This window comes from Protopterus annectens, chromosome 13.part0, assembly GCF_019279795.1.
Source record: "Protopterus annectens isolate FY-2018-M chromosome 13.part0, PAN1.0, whole genome shotgun sequence".
NCBI classification, from domain to species: domain Eukaryota; kingdom Metazoa; phylum Chordata; order Ceratodontiformes; family Protopteridae; genus Protopterus; species Protopterus annectens.
Genome location: NC_056747.1, coordinates 930,105,039 through 930,121,574, shown reverse-complemented (window position 1 = coordinate 930,121,574; position 16,536 = coordinate 930,105,039). Strand labels below are relative to the sequence as shown.

The window sequence follows — 16,536 nt, the reverse complement described above, 5'->3', positions numbered from 1 at the left end:
AGTTAGGAGTAGACTGCACCAAAAGGATGAGTCTTGTTTTCACCACAATTAAAAGAAGCTTTAACCTAGCCTTTTTACACCTCATGCTTTACAGCATCTCAGCAAGATTACACTATTCTTAGAGGAGAAAAATATTTGGATCTATACCAATACAGAAGTGAAGTCAAGTTTAAAATAGTTTCAAATGTTATTTACAAAACGGTTATATCAAGGATAACAAACCCATCCTTCGGTTCGCGTGGGAGTGGGCGTGGTCTGTGTGATTGACAAGATGGAGGCCAGAATTTCAATATACAAATGTGAAACGATTGACACGGAATGCAGATTTGCCCGTGACATCATGCATACATTACATTCCACAGCAGCTTACATTGTACTGTAGTATTCAGAGCTGCAAAAAACACTTCATTCAAGAAAACAAAATCACTGATGCTTTTCAGTTCAGAAGCAGCTTTCTTCACATCTCTAAAGGACCAAAACTCTGCCATCTCAATATCAACAATACCAAAAATAAATGTAGCACCCTAGCAGGCTGGATAACTAACACAGCGCCATACTTTCTAGGAATACCTCAAGCAATAAAAGCTCACCCGACTGGCTAATCGCGTCCATAATAGGTGGCCAAGCCAGCTGCATATATCACACCTCCAACATCCAAAAAACTTGCCCCAAGAAACAATACTTAAAATCCTAAAAACATGTGCAAATGGAAGCATATTAGTAGGTAATGTAACTTAAACTTTCTTGGTTCTACAAGAAAGCAAATGAACAACTTGCTGAGCCTTCAAAAACATTATACAGCTAATCCTTTCTAACTTTCAAACTAGAGCAAGATTCCAGGAGTACAACTGCACAGTCATTAAAAAAAAAAAAAAAAAACACGAGAAAGAGAGATTAGGGTTATAAAAATTTACTGGACAAATAGTGATCCTGCTGTCTCAATGAAACACTGGGAAATGTGACTATAGAGTAGTAACGTCAATGAGATGTTAACTCAACCACTTACAAATTTAACAGTGGTTCATAGGTTCATACTAGGCTATCTGCCCTAGGGCATTTATAAGCCTAGCCAGAATGTGTTTGGCTTTCGCCACCCATTTTAAATTTATTTTGTTATGCCCTTTTTCGAGGTTAGTATACTGTGCCTCTGTCTAACAGTGACACAGAAGTGATACCCGGGGTAAACCTACGATCTCCCATCCACTTATCAAGATTCCTCTTGAAGAGAGTCAATGAGGGACTCTGCCTAACCTGGACTGGGATTTAGGGAGCCTCTGGGTTATGAATCTGTCCCTCCAGCATGTCCTATTTATTTCAGTGCTGAGGTTCAAGTCTCTCGAGCGCGTAGCTCGATGGGATTTGGATTTTCTGAGGTGCAGCATGTCCATTAATTCCGGGTTGGACATGGCTTTATACGTCAGGCACAGATCGCCTCTGAACAGGCGGTATGCCACTGAGTAGAGCTGGAGTTTCTTTAACCGGGCAGCATATGGCATCTGTTTGAGCCCTTTGATCCACTTGGTGAGGTACTTTTGGGGTCTTTCCAGTTGCTGCAGGTGTCTGGTAAGGTACATCCCAAAAGGGGCATTGTACTCAATTATGGGCCTGATGAGGGATGAGTAAAGAGGCACAATGACGTCCCTGATCTAGATGTGAATCCCTTCATGATTAGGTGGGCTATATAAAATGTTTTTCTAACCACTTTGGCCACGTGGTTGTCAAATGAGAGATTGCTGTCAACTTGGGTCCCCAGGTCCCTAATTACTTCTTCTGTACTTAATGGATTACCACCTATGTGGTAATTTGTGGGCACTTTGTTTTGCCAAAGGTGATGACTATACACTTTTTGGCATTTAGCTTGAGGCCATGGCTCTGGCACCAGTTGTCTGTTTCTATGAGGCCCTTTTGGAGGATGTTTGTGTCGGCTGGAGAGTCGATTATGGCGCCCAGTTTGCAGTCATCTGCGAACTTTGTCAGCCACAGTCCTTCCGTGTTGGCCTGTACCTCCGAGAAATATATACCGAACAAGAGAGGTCCCAGGACTGAGCCTTGCGGGACACCACTTGTAACTGGTTTGGAGTCTGACATGGCTCAAGCAATTCTAACCATGTGGGTTCTGTCCTTGAGCCAATTTGCAATCCATCTAGTGACATAGGGGTTTATATTTAAGCTGGTGAGCTTATCTATAATGCCAGTGGGGTATTGTATCGAAGGCTTTTGCGAGGTCTAGGTAGGCTGTGTGGACCACCTTCCCCTCGTCAATGGCCTTGGTAACTGTTTCAAAGAAATCAACCAGGTTTAAGAGGCAGGATCTGCCCTTAACAAAGCCGAACTGGGTAGGATCCAGTGTTTGTAGGTCCCCAATATCTTTATTTATGAGGTCCATGATGATCCTTTCCATAGCTTTGCAGACCAAGCTAGTCAGGCTTATGGGCGATAGTTTCCAGGATCCGTTGAGGCACCACCTTTATGGAGAGGGACCACTGTTGCTGTACGCCACTCTTTGGGCACATATCCTGTAGTAAGGCTGAAATTGAACAGTAGTTTTATGTTTGGGTTTAGCTCTTCTTGGAGTTCATGTAGGACACAGCCCGGGACACCGTCTGGTCCCATTGATGCTGTGTTTTTGCTTTGGAGAGGGCGGCTCTTACCTGAGCATCTGAGATGTCAGGGGGGCAGCACTCTGCTGGGATAGATATTTGCCCTTTTGGTGGGGGGGGGAGAAGTTTGCGCTGAACCTGTCAGCTAGGATGTTGGCAATGTTTGTGGGTTCATTTTGGACCAATTCTGAGCATATCTGGGAATTACCACCCAGGTTCCTAACATAACTAAAGAAAGCCTTGTGATTATCCTTAGTGTCCTGTGCAATTTTTCTCTCGAAGCTGGCCTTAGACAATTTTATGTGTGCCCGTACTTTTTTGCTAATACTGATCAGTGATGCCTTCCCTTTTTGGGATTTTGCTCTATCATTTAGTAGCTTCCTCCTTCTATTGTATAGTTTGTTTATGGCTGGGGTCCACCAGACAGGACGTCTGCCTTTGGGGGATTGGGTCTTGGTTTTATTTGGGATCGCATGATCCATGCATTCCTGAAGGTGTTCATAGAATGCGTTTATAAAGGATTCTGTGGTTTGGGCCGTATTTTCCTCAGGCCCGGGGACTTTGAAGGATTCCACCTCAGTTTTGAGGAGTGTGAAATTTGCTTTAGAGAAGTTTTTCACTGTGGTTTTCTGGGCAGGGGGTGGGGTCGGGATGTGAATATCCAGTGAGATTAGTTTATGGTCTGATCTTACCAGTGAGGGATACACTTCTGGTCTGGAGCATAGAGTCCCCATGTTGGTGATGATCAGGTCTAGTATGTTTTCCCCTCTTGTCGGAGTGGTAACAAGTTGTTCCATAGCATTTGAGTTTATAAATTCAAGGAACCTTTGGGCTAGGGTGTTGGAGCTAGAGTAATGCTCCCAGTCTATGTTTGGGTAGTCGCCCAATATAATGGTGTTTGGAGAGACCTTCATATTTTCCAGTGTTCTCAGGAAGGCCGAGTGGGGTTCCTGGGTTTGGGAGGGTGGTCTGTAGCAGGCTATAAACTGGAAGGCAGTTTTACCCACTGTTAGTTGCACATGGATAGTCTCTGATGCTTCGTGCATTGCCACCATCCTGGAGGTGTGGGTATCTTTGATGAATATCGATACCCCCCCCCTCCTTTTGTGGTTCGGTCCAAGTTTTGGGGCCGAAAAGCATGGTATGAGGTATAACTTTGTAGTGCTGGGGTGCTCTCGGGAGCCCTGAACCAGGTTTCTGTTACTGCACAGATATCGATGTTCTCCATGCTAAGGAGAGTTTCGAGTGCGTGCATCTTGAGGTTTAGACTTCTGGCATTGAGTAGCATTACTCTTAGTTTCTTATCCCTTGTGATACCTATGGAGGTGGGTTTGTCTTTTGAGCCTTGCCTAAAAAAGGCACTATGGGGTAGCAAGTGCCTTTGCCAATATCCGAAAGCCCAGGTGTGACAGGTGCAAGCCGTCCCTAGCGAAGCATCGTGGCTTGTCGAGCATATCATCCCAAGCTGACAGGCACTGGATCCCCTTTGAATGACACCAGTACTTAAGCCAATTGTTGAAATTGATCATCTTGTCTTCATATTGTGGCATCATTCTTGGTGAGGGTAAGATGCTACTCAAGGTCAGGGTCATACCGGCCTGGGCTACATGCTCAGAGAGCTCCTTTATGTCTCTTTTCATGTAGTCCATGGAGGTACGTTTCAGGTCATTCACACCAGCATGGACAATGACTGAGTCATATTTGTACTTGCCTTGGAGTGACCTGAGTGCTTGTGTTATGTGGCGGATCCTAGCGCCCGACAGGCTGCTCACCGTGACCCTCTCCTTGTTCAGCCTGGTGAGCGGGATGTCAGTGTGCCTGACGATAGAGTCACCTATTACAAGTGTATCAGGTGTGTTGTTTAGTCTTAAGGGCTGTGACTGTTCGGCACACTGGCTTTGTGAGATATGTGTTGCACGTGTTTTGTTTTGGGGTAGCGGCTGCTTGGGTGTCTGCTTTGGAGGTCTCTGCTGCTTGGCAGATCTTTATTTAGAGCCTCAGTATGTTTTGTGTGATTATGTGTTTGGTTTGCTGTCGTGGTAGGTCTATGTGAGACTGGAATTGTAGTGAGTGTGGTTTCCTTCTCCTCCTGACTGGTTATGCCAGTACTGAGCTGAGAGAGCTTAGCCTCCAGTTTGGCTATATGGTTGCATCTCTCACATGTGTTGGAATTTGTTGGGAGGAGGAGAGGGTTGTCTGTGTACACGAGGCAGTTGTAACATTGCCTCAAGATTCCCAGATTCACCAGCTGGACCAGAGAGGAGATTGCCAACTGACCTTTGGACATGCTAGAATAATATTGGGAATTCCTTAATAATTGAAAACCAGGGCCAGTGGGGAGTGAGGGTGTAGTGTTTATAATTTTTAGTGCTGACTTATATAATTGCTTTAGTGAGCAAGTGCCAGGTAACTTAAGTGCAATGTGTTGCAGGTAACTTAAATGCAAAAACGACAAACAGTAACTTTCTTTCAAGTGAAACAAGGAAATAAGTACAGTAAGCAATGCAGATATCACTAGTGATCCACAGAAGCGCTGAGAAGCCGCGTATTAGGTGGAATTAGCGTTCCATCAATCATGCGTTAGTCATCAATGCATTCATACCAAAGTTTTATGACAACACAGAGTTACAAAAAGGAGTCTTTCACAACAAAATATCTCATTTGCATGAAAAGCTACTTAAATTGTCACAAAAAAATTCCTAGGTATTCTGGATCAAAATCTGGTAGTTCCGTTGGAGGTTATCAAAAGTACAGTTTTGTACCTACCATAAATGTAGATGTTCGAGTGTAGACACTGCTGCAGTCATTACACTTGGGTTATCCTGCTGTCAGGCGGTCCCGCATTCGGCCAGAGTTCCAAAGTCTTGGTCCGGCGTCGGTTGCCGTCGCCTCCTCCCTGACGTCAGTGCGACAGGGGTATATAAGATGCAGCCGACGCCATTTTCTTCAGTTTTTCTTGCCCCAGATGTCAAGTGCCTCTAAATATGTAGGCAATTCCAATTGCTAATAAAACATACATAAGAAAAGCAAAAAACAACTTACAGCTACCAGCAAATACTCCCCATAGGTAGTAAGGGTAGAAGACATAGGTACGTACCAGCCAGTAAGAGGGGAAGGAGGGAGGGTAACCTGGACTGCAGCAGTGTCTACACTCTAACATCTACATTTATGGGAGGTACAAAACTGTACTATGTTCATCGTGTTACACTGCTGCAGTCATTACACTTGGGTAGAATCCCAAAGCTGAGGAAGGGTGGCTGCTCCTATAAGGCATTAGGGGTGGCTATAAGGCCCTGCAGCACTGCAGTGGCAAAGCCAGCTCTGGAATTAGAGTATAGAGGCAGATGGTAATGCTTGGTGAAGTGGAGAAGGTGTGTACAGAACTCCAAGTTGCTGCTTCCAAAATATCCTTGGTAGGTACTCCCCTGAGGTAGGCAGTTGAAGTGGCTGTTGCCCTGGTGGAGTGAGATCTAATGGTGCTAGGTACAGGTTTTCCATGGTATGTGTAGCAGAAACGTATACAATGTCCTATCCATTTTGAAATAGTCTGTTTTGAAATGGCTTTTCCCTGTGCTCCTGCAGCATATGCTACCAATAATTGCTCAGATTTTCTGAAAGCTTTGGTTTTGTCCAAGTAGAAACGCAACTGCCTGTGAATGTCTAAATAGTGCAGTAGTCTCTCCCCTTTATTCTGTGGTTTAGGATAAAAAGTTGGCAGGTGAATGGTTTTGTTTAGAGCCACACTGGATACCACATCTGGCATAAAAGTACGGTTAGTTCGTAAAGACACCTTGTCCTGGTGGAAAATGAGGAAAGGTTCCACTGCCATTAGTGCCTGTAATTTTGAAACTCTTCGTGTTGATGTTATTGCCAGGAGCAGAGCAGTTTTCCAAGAGATATATTTTAATTCTGCTGTGTTGGCTGGCTCAAAAGGAGGTAAAGTTAGCTTCTCCAAAACAAAGTTGAGGTCCCAAGTTGGAGTAGGTGCTCTATGGGGCGGTCTTATGTTTTTAGCCCCTCTGAGGTACTGTTTTAACAGAGGATTAGAGAAAATTGGCGGATCCGTGTTGTAATGAGCAGAGATGGCAGAGGTGTGGATCTTGATGGATGAGAAGGAGAGTCCTTTGTCCAGCATCTCAGTTAAGTATTGTAGTATCTGAGGAATGTTTGAGACAAGAGGGTCAAGGCTGTGAGCTTGGTTCCAGGCACAGAATCTCTTCCATTTATCCGAATAGGCTTTCTTGGTACTAGGCCTTCTGGCCTCCAGAATGATATCCATAACAGCTTTGGAGAGAGGCATTGCTTGCTTGACTAAGGAATCTTCCATGCAGCTAGGTTTAAGGTCTTTAGCTGGCTGTGTAGTATTTGTTAGTTGTGCTGAATCAGCAGATGTGGGATTTGAGACAAAATCCAGGGTGGTTCTTGTGCTAAGCTCCTTAAGATTGGGTACCAGTGTTGGCATGGCCAGTCTGGTGCAATCAGGATTAACTTTGGCTCTTCCTGCCTGGCTTTTATGAGTACCTTTGGCAGGAGAGGTAGTGGTGGGAAAGCGTATACTTGTAGGTTCTCCCAGCTGAATGAGAGGGCATCCACTTTCCATGCTTGTGGATGGTAACTCCTAGTGCAGAATATTTGTAGCTGGCAGTTTATTGGGGATGCAAACAGATCTATGTCCGGGCTCCACCATTTCTGTGTCATCATTCTGAATATTTGTGGATTCAACTCCCATTCATGTGGATCCATGATGTTTCTGCTTAAGTCATCTGCCAGTGTGTTTTTCTCTCCTGGCAGGAATTGCGCTTGCAGATGAACTTGAAGGTTTATAGCTGTGTTCCATAAGGTCATAGCTTGTCTGCATGGGGGTAGGAGTGAGTGCCCCCTTGCTTGTTTATGTACCACATAACTGTGGTGTTGTCTGTCTTTAGTAGTAGTTGTCCTGGATGCAGCAGGTCCTTGAAAGCTATAAGCGCATTTTGTACAGCTAGCATCTCTTTTTGATTGATGTGAAGATGCCTTTGTTCTGCGGGCCACGTGCCATGAATACATTTGCCTGCCATGTGTGCTCCCCAGTCGTAATCCGATGCATCTGTTGTCAGTGTTTGCCTGGCTGTGGGTTGTGTAAAAGACTGTCCCTTGTTGAGGTGACAAGCTTGAGCCCACCACTGAAACTCCTGCTGAAGGCAAGGGATTAGTGGTATAACCGTTTCCAAACTTTGACAGTGTTGAGACCATACATTGTTTAGGTACCACTGTAGTTTCCTCATATGCAGTCTGGCATATGGAATTAGTAGTATGCAGGAAGCTATGTAACCCAAGGCCTGCAGAATTTTTCTTGCAGGGAGCTGGGTCTTTGTTGCCATCAATTGAAAGTATTGAGTCAGTTGTCCTTGTTTGTCTGGCGTGAGATAAGCCATCTGGGCTGTTGTGTTCAAGCTGGCACCCAGGAATATAATCTCTTGTGAGGGCACTAGTTTTGATTTCTTTTCGTTTACTGTGTACCCCAGGCAACTTAATAACTTTTTGACAAATGCCAGATGCTTTAGAAGAATGTTGTTGCTCTCTGCTTGAATGAGGCAGTCGTCCAGGTACGGATAAATTTGAATTCCTTTCTGTCTGCAAAATGCAATTACTGGTGCCAGGCACTTTGTGAAGACCCTAGACGCAGTTGATAAGCCAAAGGGCAGTGCAGAGAATTGGTAGTGCATTGAACCAGCTATGAATCTGAGGTATCTTCTGCAGTTTTGTCTGATAGGGACATGCAGGTATGCCTCTTTGAGGTCCAAAGTCACGAGCCAAGCTTTCTTGCCAAGCATGGGAAGAAGCTGCTGTAATGTCAACATTTTGAATTTCGGAACATCCAGGTAAGTGTTTAGAGATGAAAGATCCAGAATGGGCCTCCAGGCTTTGTCCTTTCTAGGTACCAGAAAGAGTCTTGAGTAAAATCCTTGTCCTTGCTCCTGTGATGGTACCTTTTGAATAGCTCTCATATCCATGAGTGCTGTAATTTGTTTTTGAGCCTCTGCCCATTGACTTGGTGGCAGATTTGGCATTCCTTTTAACCTTGGCAGAGTGTGAAAGTGGAACCTGTAACCTTGAAATACAATGTTGAGAACCCATTTGTCTTTGGTGATCATTTGCCAATTGTGGTAGAAGGGTGCTAGCTTTCCTCCCAAGGAGGCTGCCAAGAAGGATTTGTTTGGCAGCTGTAGTGGGAAGTCATTGGAGCTGGTTTTTATATGGTTGGGGCCTATCTTCCCCTTCTTTCTGGCCTGATGCAACCCATTGTCAAGGCCTGTAAGGACCTTGTGTTTGACCTCTACCTCTTGGACATCTGTATCTTCCCCTTTGAGGTCTGTCTGTAATTGGAAAGGACCAATTCTTAGTTGGCTAGTTTCTGCTAAATCCAGGAGGCTGAACCTGTAAGAAATCCTTCACCGTTTGCATAGATTTTGCCTTATCCTCCATTTTCTTTAATACCTCTTCTGCCTTAACTCCAAACAACACATCCTGCTGCAAAGGTGCATCCAATAATTTTGCTTTAACATGATCTGGTAACGTATGTTCTTTTAACCAAGCATGTCCTCTAATGACAGAGCCTGTAACTGCTGCTCTGCAGGAGGCCTCTAGAGAATCAAAACTACATTGCAAAGTATGCTTTCCCACTTGTTCAGCTGCATGCAATAAATCCTGCATTTCTTTAAAATTAGGAGGATCTGATTCTGGAAGCATTTTTTGTTTTAACTGAGACAGTAAAAATTGCTGATATTTTAGCATGTGAAACTGGCAATTTAAGGCTCTCATTGCTAAAGTTGCAGCTGTATATACTTTCTTTCCCCATCTGTCTAATGCTCTGGAATCTCTGTCAGAGGGAACTGGATTCTTAGCTGATGAGGCCTTTGGGTCCCTGAGAAATAGTTTCAGGGTCAGCTACAGGGCTTTTATACAGAAATGTATGTGAGTCAGGGACTCTGTAGTATCTGTCAGGTTTAACAGGGGCTGGAGGTAAGGAATCAGGATTTAAGCTGGATTCAGTATAAACATCATCCACAATATCTAACACTGGCGGAATAGCAAGGGGTCTGTGTTGAGGTAATAAAAGGAAGTCTCTGAGCCTTTTCTTGGATTCTGAGTAATCCTGGCCTTCCCAGTGGAAATGCTCCCTCATGGTATGTAGGGTTTCCCCAAAGGAGTAGTCCTCAGGCGGTGAGGCTGATGGAATTGATTCCTCAGCATCAGAATCCTCATAAGGGGTAAAGAGTATCCTAGGTCTGAGGATGAATCAGAAGAGATGGACACCTGGTCAGATGAGTCATAGTCTGCATCCTGTCTAGGCCTTTTATCAGGAGGGGGATGGGACCCCCTGATCAGAGTAATTAGGTCTTCGGCCATTTTGAGCATTTGTTTCTTAGGCATGGAGGCCTGTCCTGGAGAATGCTGTATTTGTTTCTTTGACTTTAAAGGAGGCTTAGACTTAGCTGAGGGTTTAATGCTTAACTGAGTAGGTCTGAAGACACCCTCTGTAGCTGTGGGTTGCTCAGCTACTCCGGATCCCTCTGAAAGGTTAGTCTCGGTAGGCTGAAGAGCTTGTGCGTCCGAAGGCCCAGCCATCTCCAGGTGGGAGTCAGAGGTGGCTTCTGGTTCTACAGAAGCGTTCATCAGGGGCTGTGAAGGCGCCTCGCTGAAAACCGGAGAACCGGTGACTGGCCTAGAAGAGGCTTTGTCGTCGGTTTTGGGCCTTGGATGCCTATCCTTGTCTTTGCGCTTTTTGTGTATTCCGGTCATCGGAAGTCCTGACGACATAGTATAATTGAATTTTCTACCAAAATAATGTCAGGCAAAATCAAACCGACGTTTAATAGTGTGCTTGTTAAACTTAGCACAAAACCGACAACCAGTAACGTCGTGGTCAGGGCCTAGGCATGGGATACTATAGGAATGGAAATCCTTATGGGGTATTTGCTTCCCACAAGAAATACAGTTATTAACTTTTACTGACATCGGTCTGAGGCAAGAAAAAGTTTCCCAAATGGTGTACTTAGCTTTGTAGAAGACTTCGGTTCTGGATTCGGAATGAAAATCTCAGGAGACGGCCGACTGGCACTTGCGGACTGCTTTTGCTTTGGGCACTGCGCGGCAAGAAAGACTGAAGAAAATGGCGTCAGCTGCATCTGACGTCAGGGATGAGGCGACAGCAACCGACGCCGGACTAAGACTTTGGAACTCTGGCCGACTGCGGGACCGCCTGATGGCAGGATAACCCAAATGTAATGACTGCAGCAGTGTAACACGATGAACATCAAATACATGGACATCCTACAACCAAACAACCAACTTGTTTGAGTAGAGAGCAAAAAAAAAAAATCATGACTTTTACTCTTACAAGAAATTCAGGTGCCAGATAGACAAAATTTGGATCTATGGATACAATTTAAATATACTGGCTACTACCGGACACTAATTACATTAAAATATGCTCAGTTTTGTAAGACATTTTGTCACAAAGTTAGTTAAAAAGAGCAAAATTATGATGTCAGTGATCATGATACTACCATCTGCTAGTCCTCAGTGCAGTATCAAGCAAAATGTGCTCAAATGGCACTCGGACACTGTACAGGCTTGTCCCCATTTTATAAAGTATACAAAAACACTTTCTTTCAGAAAAGCCTCTAAGGAATACAAAGAAAAAGAAAGAAACATACACTCTAGTAGCTCTTCTAGCATTAACTCAGTGTCTACTAAACTGCAAAATAATGTTTCTATTTTGTGTCACAGCTTACTGGAGATATACTTCAAAGTGACTGTAATGTAAACACTGAATGTAGACAGCAATAGGGGAAGGTTATATACCGCCCAATCAAAACTCATCCCTATGCCCAGAATTAAGAGTGTTGCTACCAGCCAGCTATTTGTGTGTAAAGCTAATCAGAAGTAGACAATGCAGGGATGAGTAATATTTAATGTATACTTTAGATATTTAAAATTTAGCCAGTTATACACATCTATTCAAATCGCTCAACTCAATACGGTAGTAGCACGCAGCACTTGGAAACCATGCATAGTTTAATCATCTAAAGTGAAACTACATATGCGATGTAGCAAGCCTCATTATTTTGGATAGTTCACAACTGTGATATTTTCCAGCTTCGGCACAATATGAGCCAGAATCAGTAATTAGGTGGGAGGTTGAGAGACGAGGCCGTGATGCTGCGTGTCAGACGGGGTTTGGGCGAGGCTTGCTACTGCGCATCTGGCAGATTTGTGATCCTCAAAATAACCTACAAAACTTGCGTATGAAATACTGTGCTTCACATTTCTGTTGCAGAATGTCTCCTTTGATCCATCTCTGTAGAATTCAGAAACACACACATACACATACAACTATATAAATTATTCTAGTTGTACTACCTTCCAAGGATGAACTCCATACACAGTTAAGATATGGCATTCATGCATAATGATAAAGAACTCCACTTCTGAGGAACGAAACTATAGAAAAATTACTAAACACCATCAAGACTGTGCTGATATTTGATAAACTGTTTACTGTTTCTTTCGAAAAAAAAAATCAGTTGTTTGTTAATACTTATGGTTTTAGGAATGTTTTATATATATATTTATACTTTTTATATATAAATGAATTTATTGTGGATTAGGTTGGAAGTACATGTTTTTACAAGCTGTGTGACTTAGTATTTTGTACTGGGAATTAAGAACGATTTATTTTGGTCATGTGATAGGACAATTTGCACTTTTAAATGTGTCTGCTTTCAAATTGGGTCTTTTGAAGAAGTTCTGTGTATGTAATTGGAATGGAAGTGCTTAATTAAAGGATTTTTTCCTGTGATCATTTTGCTGGTGGCAACATTTACTTCTTTGTTTTTTTGTGTTGCTTTATACCACTGGTTAATGGTTGTTGTTACTTTTCATTCCTTTTCAGTCCACAATTCTAGCTGAAGTTATTCTTCTATGAATGTAACACCTTTACAGACAGCAGTGTCTTAGTCTTATAAACCGCATACAGAATTTGTCATGCTCAAGGATTGCGGTTTTAAGCGTTAGCATGCAACAATGAAACAAATCAGATGGGGGTGACATTAGAAAGGCAGAACTGGGAAAATGCAGACATTTGTGCCTCTGTGAAAAACTATAACACCTTTCCAAAAACAGAAGGTCGCATCTATTTTGAAGAAAATCTGTGCTGCAATGTAAGGGATGAGATAATGTGGCAGGAGTTATAAAAGTAAAATATTTTTGAGCAAATATAGCACATTTCCATATCACTCAGAACAAAAAATACACACATTCTATACATTGGGGAATAGAAGTAGTTATCTGCATTTTCCTGCAAGTTCTCTAAATTAACAGCTGTCATTTACAATCTTCTTTCATGTGACAGCCTTGATACCTCAGGAAGTATGTGTGTGTGTGTGTGGGGGGGGGAGGCTTTCCATATCAAGGACTACAAACAGCCTTAGAGAAAAACCTTCACTTCAACTACTTTATCTTGTTGAATATTTGCAACTACAAAGAACAGGTTACAGAAGCTCTCACAGTAATACTTAATCAGGGAAATTCAGGCAAGATGTGAAAATTAGTGAGATTCTGAAAGCTGGGTAACATGCTTGTAACGCTCACTACTACTACCACTATATTTAAATGGGAGCTAGAAATGCATTTCCTCATGTCTAGTATGAGTTAAATGGTGTTAACTTGAAAGTACTTCAGAAAAGACAAAGTGGTAAAATATGATCATGTTAACTTGATGACCCTTTTGGTGTATAAAAAAAAGAAAAGAAAATGTGACTTTGGAGTATTAAAATTGCTCAGAATACAAAGATAAAAAAAACACCATTTTGAGTTCTACAGTGGCATTTTCCTTTATTTTAAATGTGACTACAGCTAAGGGTCAACTGATTAATGTAAGTTAAACATACGCATTCTAGCAAAGAACACAGAGATGCTTTAACTACACTCCAGCAGAAATTAAACAACTGCAGAACTTATGGAAGCTGGCAACAACATGTCAGCTCACCCATCAAAGGGTGAAGGTAGTGCTTTGACCTCCTCTACCACCTGGTGAACAGTGGGTGTTGTAGCACGCAGCAGGAATGGTCAAAGACTGGTGCACTTGTCTACCAAGCAACATACAATGTGGTATGTGTATGACGTACATATGCACCACTGGGCCAAAACTGTAGGAGGCTTCAGTGGTGCAGCAATCAAGCACACACAGGGAGGGAGTCTGGAGCATACAAATACTAATGGATAATGTATAAAGAATACAATCCCTAGTTCTTGGTCTCATTCTGCTGGTGTCCTCTGACAGAGGAGGACTTAGGAAAATTAATATGTCAAAAGGGCACAAAGGTTCTTTGGTCTCAGGGAACAGGAGTTAAAACAACCCATTCTGATACATCTACAGTTTTGTACTGCATTTGCAATGTCCTGACAACAGGCATGCAACAATGAAGTACAGAGAATGTAAAACACTTTGACTAAATACTGATTTTAAAAGTGTGTGTTTTCAATTTTCATGCTTAAGTAAGGAGCTGTTTATCATCTATGATTTGCTTAAAATGCACACATGAAGGATTACTCATTCTGTTAGACAGCTTCTAAAAATACATCATAATAAAGCAAATCTTCTGCAGTACTTCAGCAAGTGACCAGAGCTCACAGACACAACACTGCAAAGAAAAGCATTTCAGGTATAGCACAGTGAATTATTTTCCTTTGAAGAACAGGCCAAATCTTTTGGGGATACATCTGAAACAGTCCCATCAAGTGGTACATTACAATTACAAAGAAATGTCTTCATATCAAGCAAAAGCCAGATTTACTTCCTGTTAATCCAATGACCAACATATTTTCTGGGCTCACATGTATCTTTAAAACCTGATTGCACAAGACACTGTCTAAAGAAAGCAAATGCTGCAGTCATCAGGTAGTACCCAAACTACACTCTTCATAGTACAATTATGCTGCAGTACAAACAAGCATTTATCAATGCCTTATAATGGTTTGCACTGGTAATGCACTTGAGAAATACTGGTTAAAGATGTGTGGTTAACAATTTCTGTGGGAAAGCAAGATACAGTATTTTGGTCTAGATGAAAAAATGCATTGTGTTCACAAGTGTTGTAAAAAGACCAGCAAACAACTGCAACTGATATCATATTAATTAAAGAAAAATGATGATCATGGGACAGGAACATGCATCACTTTCACAAGCACTGTCCAGTAGCTTTAGCAAACAGTTGAAACCGATTTTAGCCAAGCTGAGCTGAAACATTACTGCTCTGCAGGATATGATCACGGGGAAGCATGCTCCACTTATAAATCAAGAAAACCAACCCACAAATGTTGCATCTAATACAAAAAATAGCAAGCAACTGAAATGAAACTGCAAAAATGCATGTTTTGGTTTGGCTTGGGTAAAGTCAGGCTGTAGCTGAACTGAAACATTTATTCTTTGCATGCTGTATTCACTGGGGAAGCAACACACCAGCATTTTAAAATTACAGCAGGGATGTCATGTAACATACTCTCAGTTTAAAAAACAAAAAAATCAAGCACGTTAAACTGATTCACCAAGGTTAATTTGAGAAAGTTTGGCTTCACAGCTTATGATGACGACAAAAGCAGCATAAAGCAGTTTGCTCCTGATTATTAAACTAATCTGTCAACCAAAAGGAAACTGAAGCCAAGTTTAAAGATTCCACTTTTGTAGTTTATGACTGTGGGGACACAACAAATGCCACTAAGTGCTTTCTTAAGCTGAGTTAAGATAGTTGCTTTGCAATTGGAAAACATATCACATTTAAAAAACGGGAAAACATTAGCAATACTGCCTCACAGTCTAAGGAACAAGGTCCCCATCAAGTCTTTTGCTTATGATTTGTGTGGAGTCTGTAATTATACCCTTTTCCTGCACCATACATTTTAAGTAGTTTATGAATATGGAGAAAAATCATTTAAATGATCACATGGAAAAACAAGCATTCTGTACTAGATAATAACATTAGCAATTAAATGAAATTCATTTTACATCAAGTAAAAATGACATTCTTGCTTTTTGAGTTTATGATTACACAATCACAAGGACACAATTCAGGATTCTTAATACTATAATTAAACAGTAGTGAGGATGATGCTGGCATACAATAACTGCTGTTTTCCATTTTCATAAATGACCTTCATCTCGCTACCCCATATTCAACCTGCATTCAATATGCAGATGACACAACCATCATTTGTTCTGGCTCATCCCAAACTGAACTTCATTTATTCACACAAAAAGCCGTCGCCACTATAGAGCAATGGTTCTCTAACCACTGTCTCCTCCTTAACCCAAAAAAAAACAAACTTTTGCTCTTTACACCCACTCACTTGTCTCCCTCCCTTCATTTCACACTCACATCCAGCAATGGTACCCTTATCTCTCCAGACCCCACCACCAAACTCCTAGGAATTACAATTGACAATCAACTAAAATTTGACACTCACATAAACATAACAATAAAATCTACTAACAGAAAACTCGGATCTCTCTATAGAATCAAATCTTTCCTGACACCAGAAGCCAGAACCACAATAGCTAGAACCCACTTAATATCTCTACCCTATTATATGCTTCCCCCATATACACCAATCTTTCTAAGCATAATCTTAACAAACTAGCTACATCATATAACAATATTGCCAGATTTGCTACAAACTCTCCAAAGAGGACTCATCACTGTCTGAATCTTAAACAATTAGGCTGGCTTGAATTACCTCACCTAATACAATTTAACCAACTTACAATCGCCCACAAAGCCCTATACCATCACGACAACACTCCAATGCTCTCTACCCTCATAAGACCATACAATAACCTGAGGAATCTACGCTTCTCTAATAGAATGCTGATTCATACTTCCTTATCAAATAACTT

The 16,536-nt window shown here is 42.0% G+C and overlaps 1 protein-coding gene across 4 annotated transcripts in view; it reads right to left on the bottom strand.

Moving 5' to 3' along the window:
- Positions 1 to 16,536, bottom strand: part of MLX (MAX dimerization protein MLX) — a 702,906-nt gene that overhangs the window by 475,309 nt on the left and 211,061 nt on the right. The gene's annotated exons all lie outside the window — the stretch shown is intronic.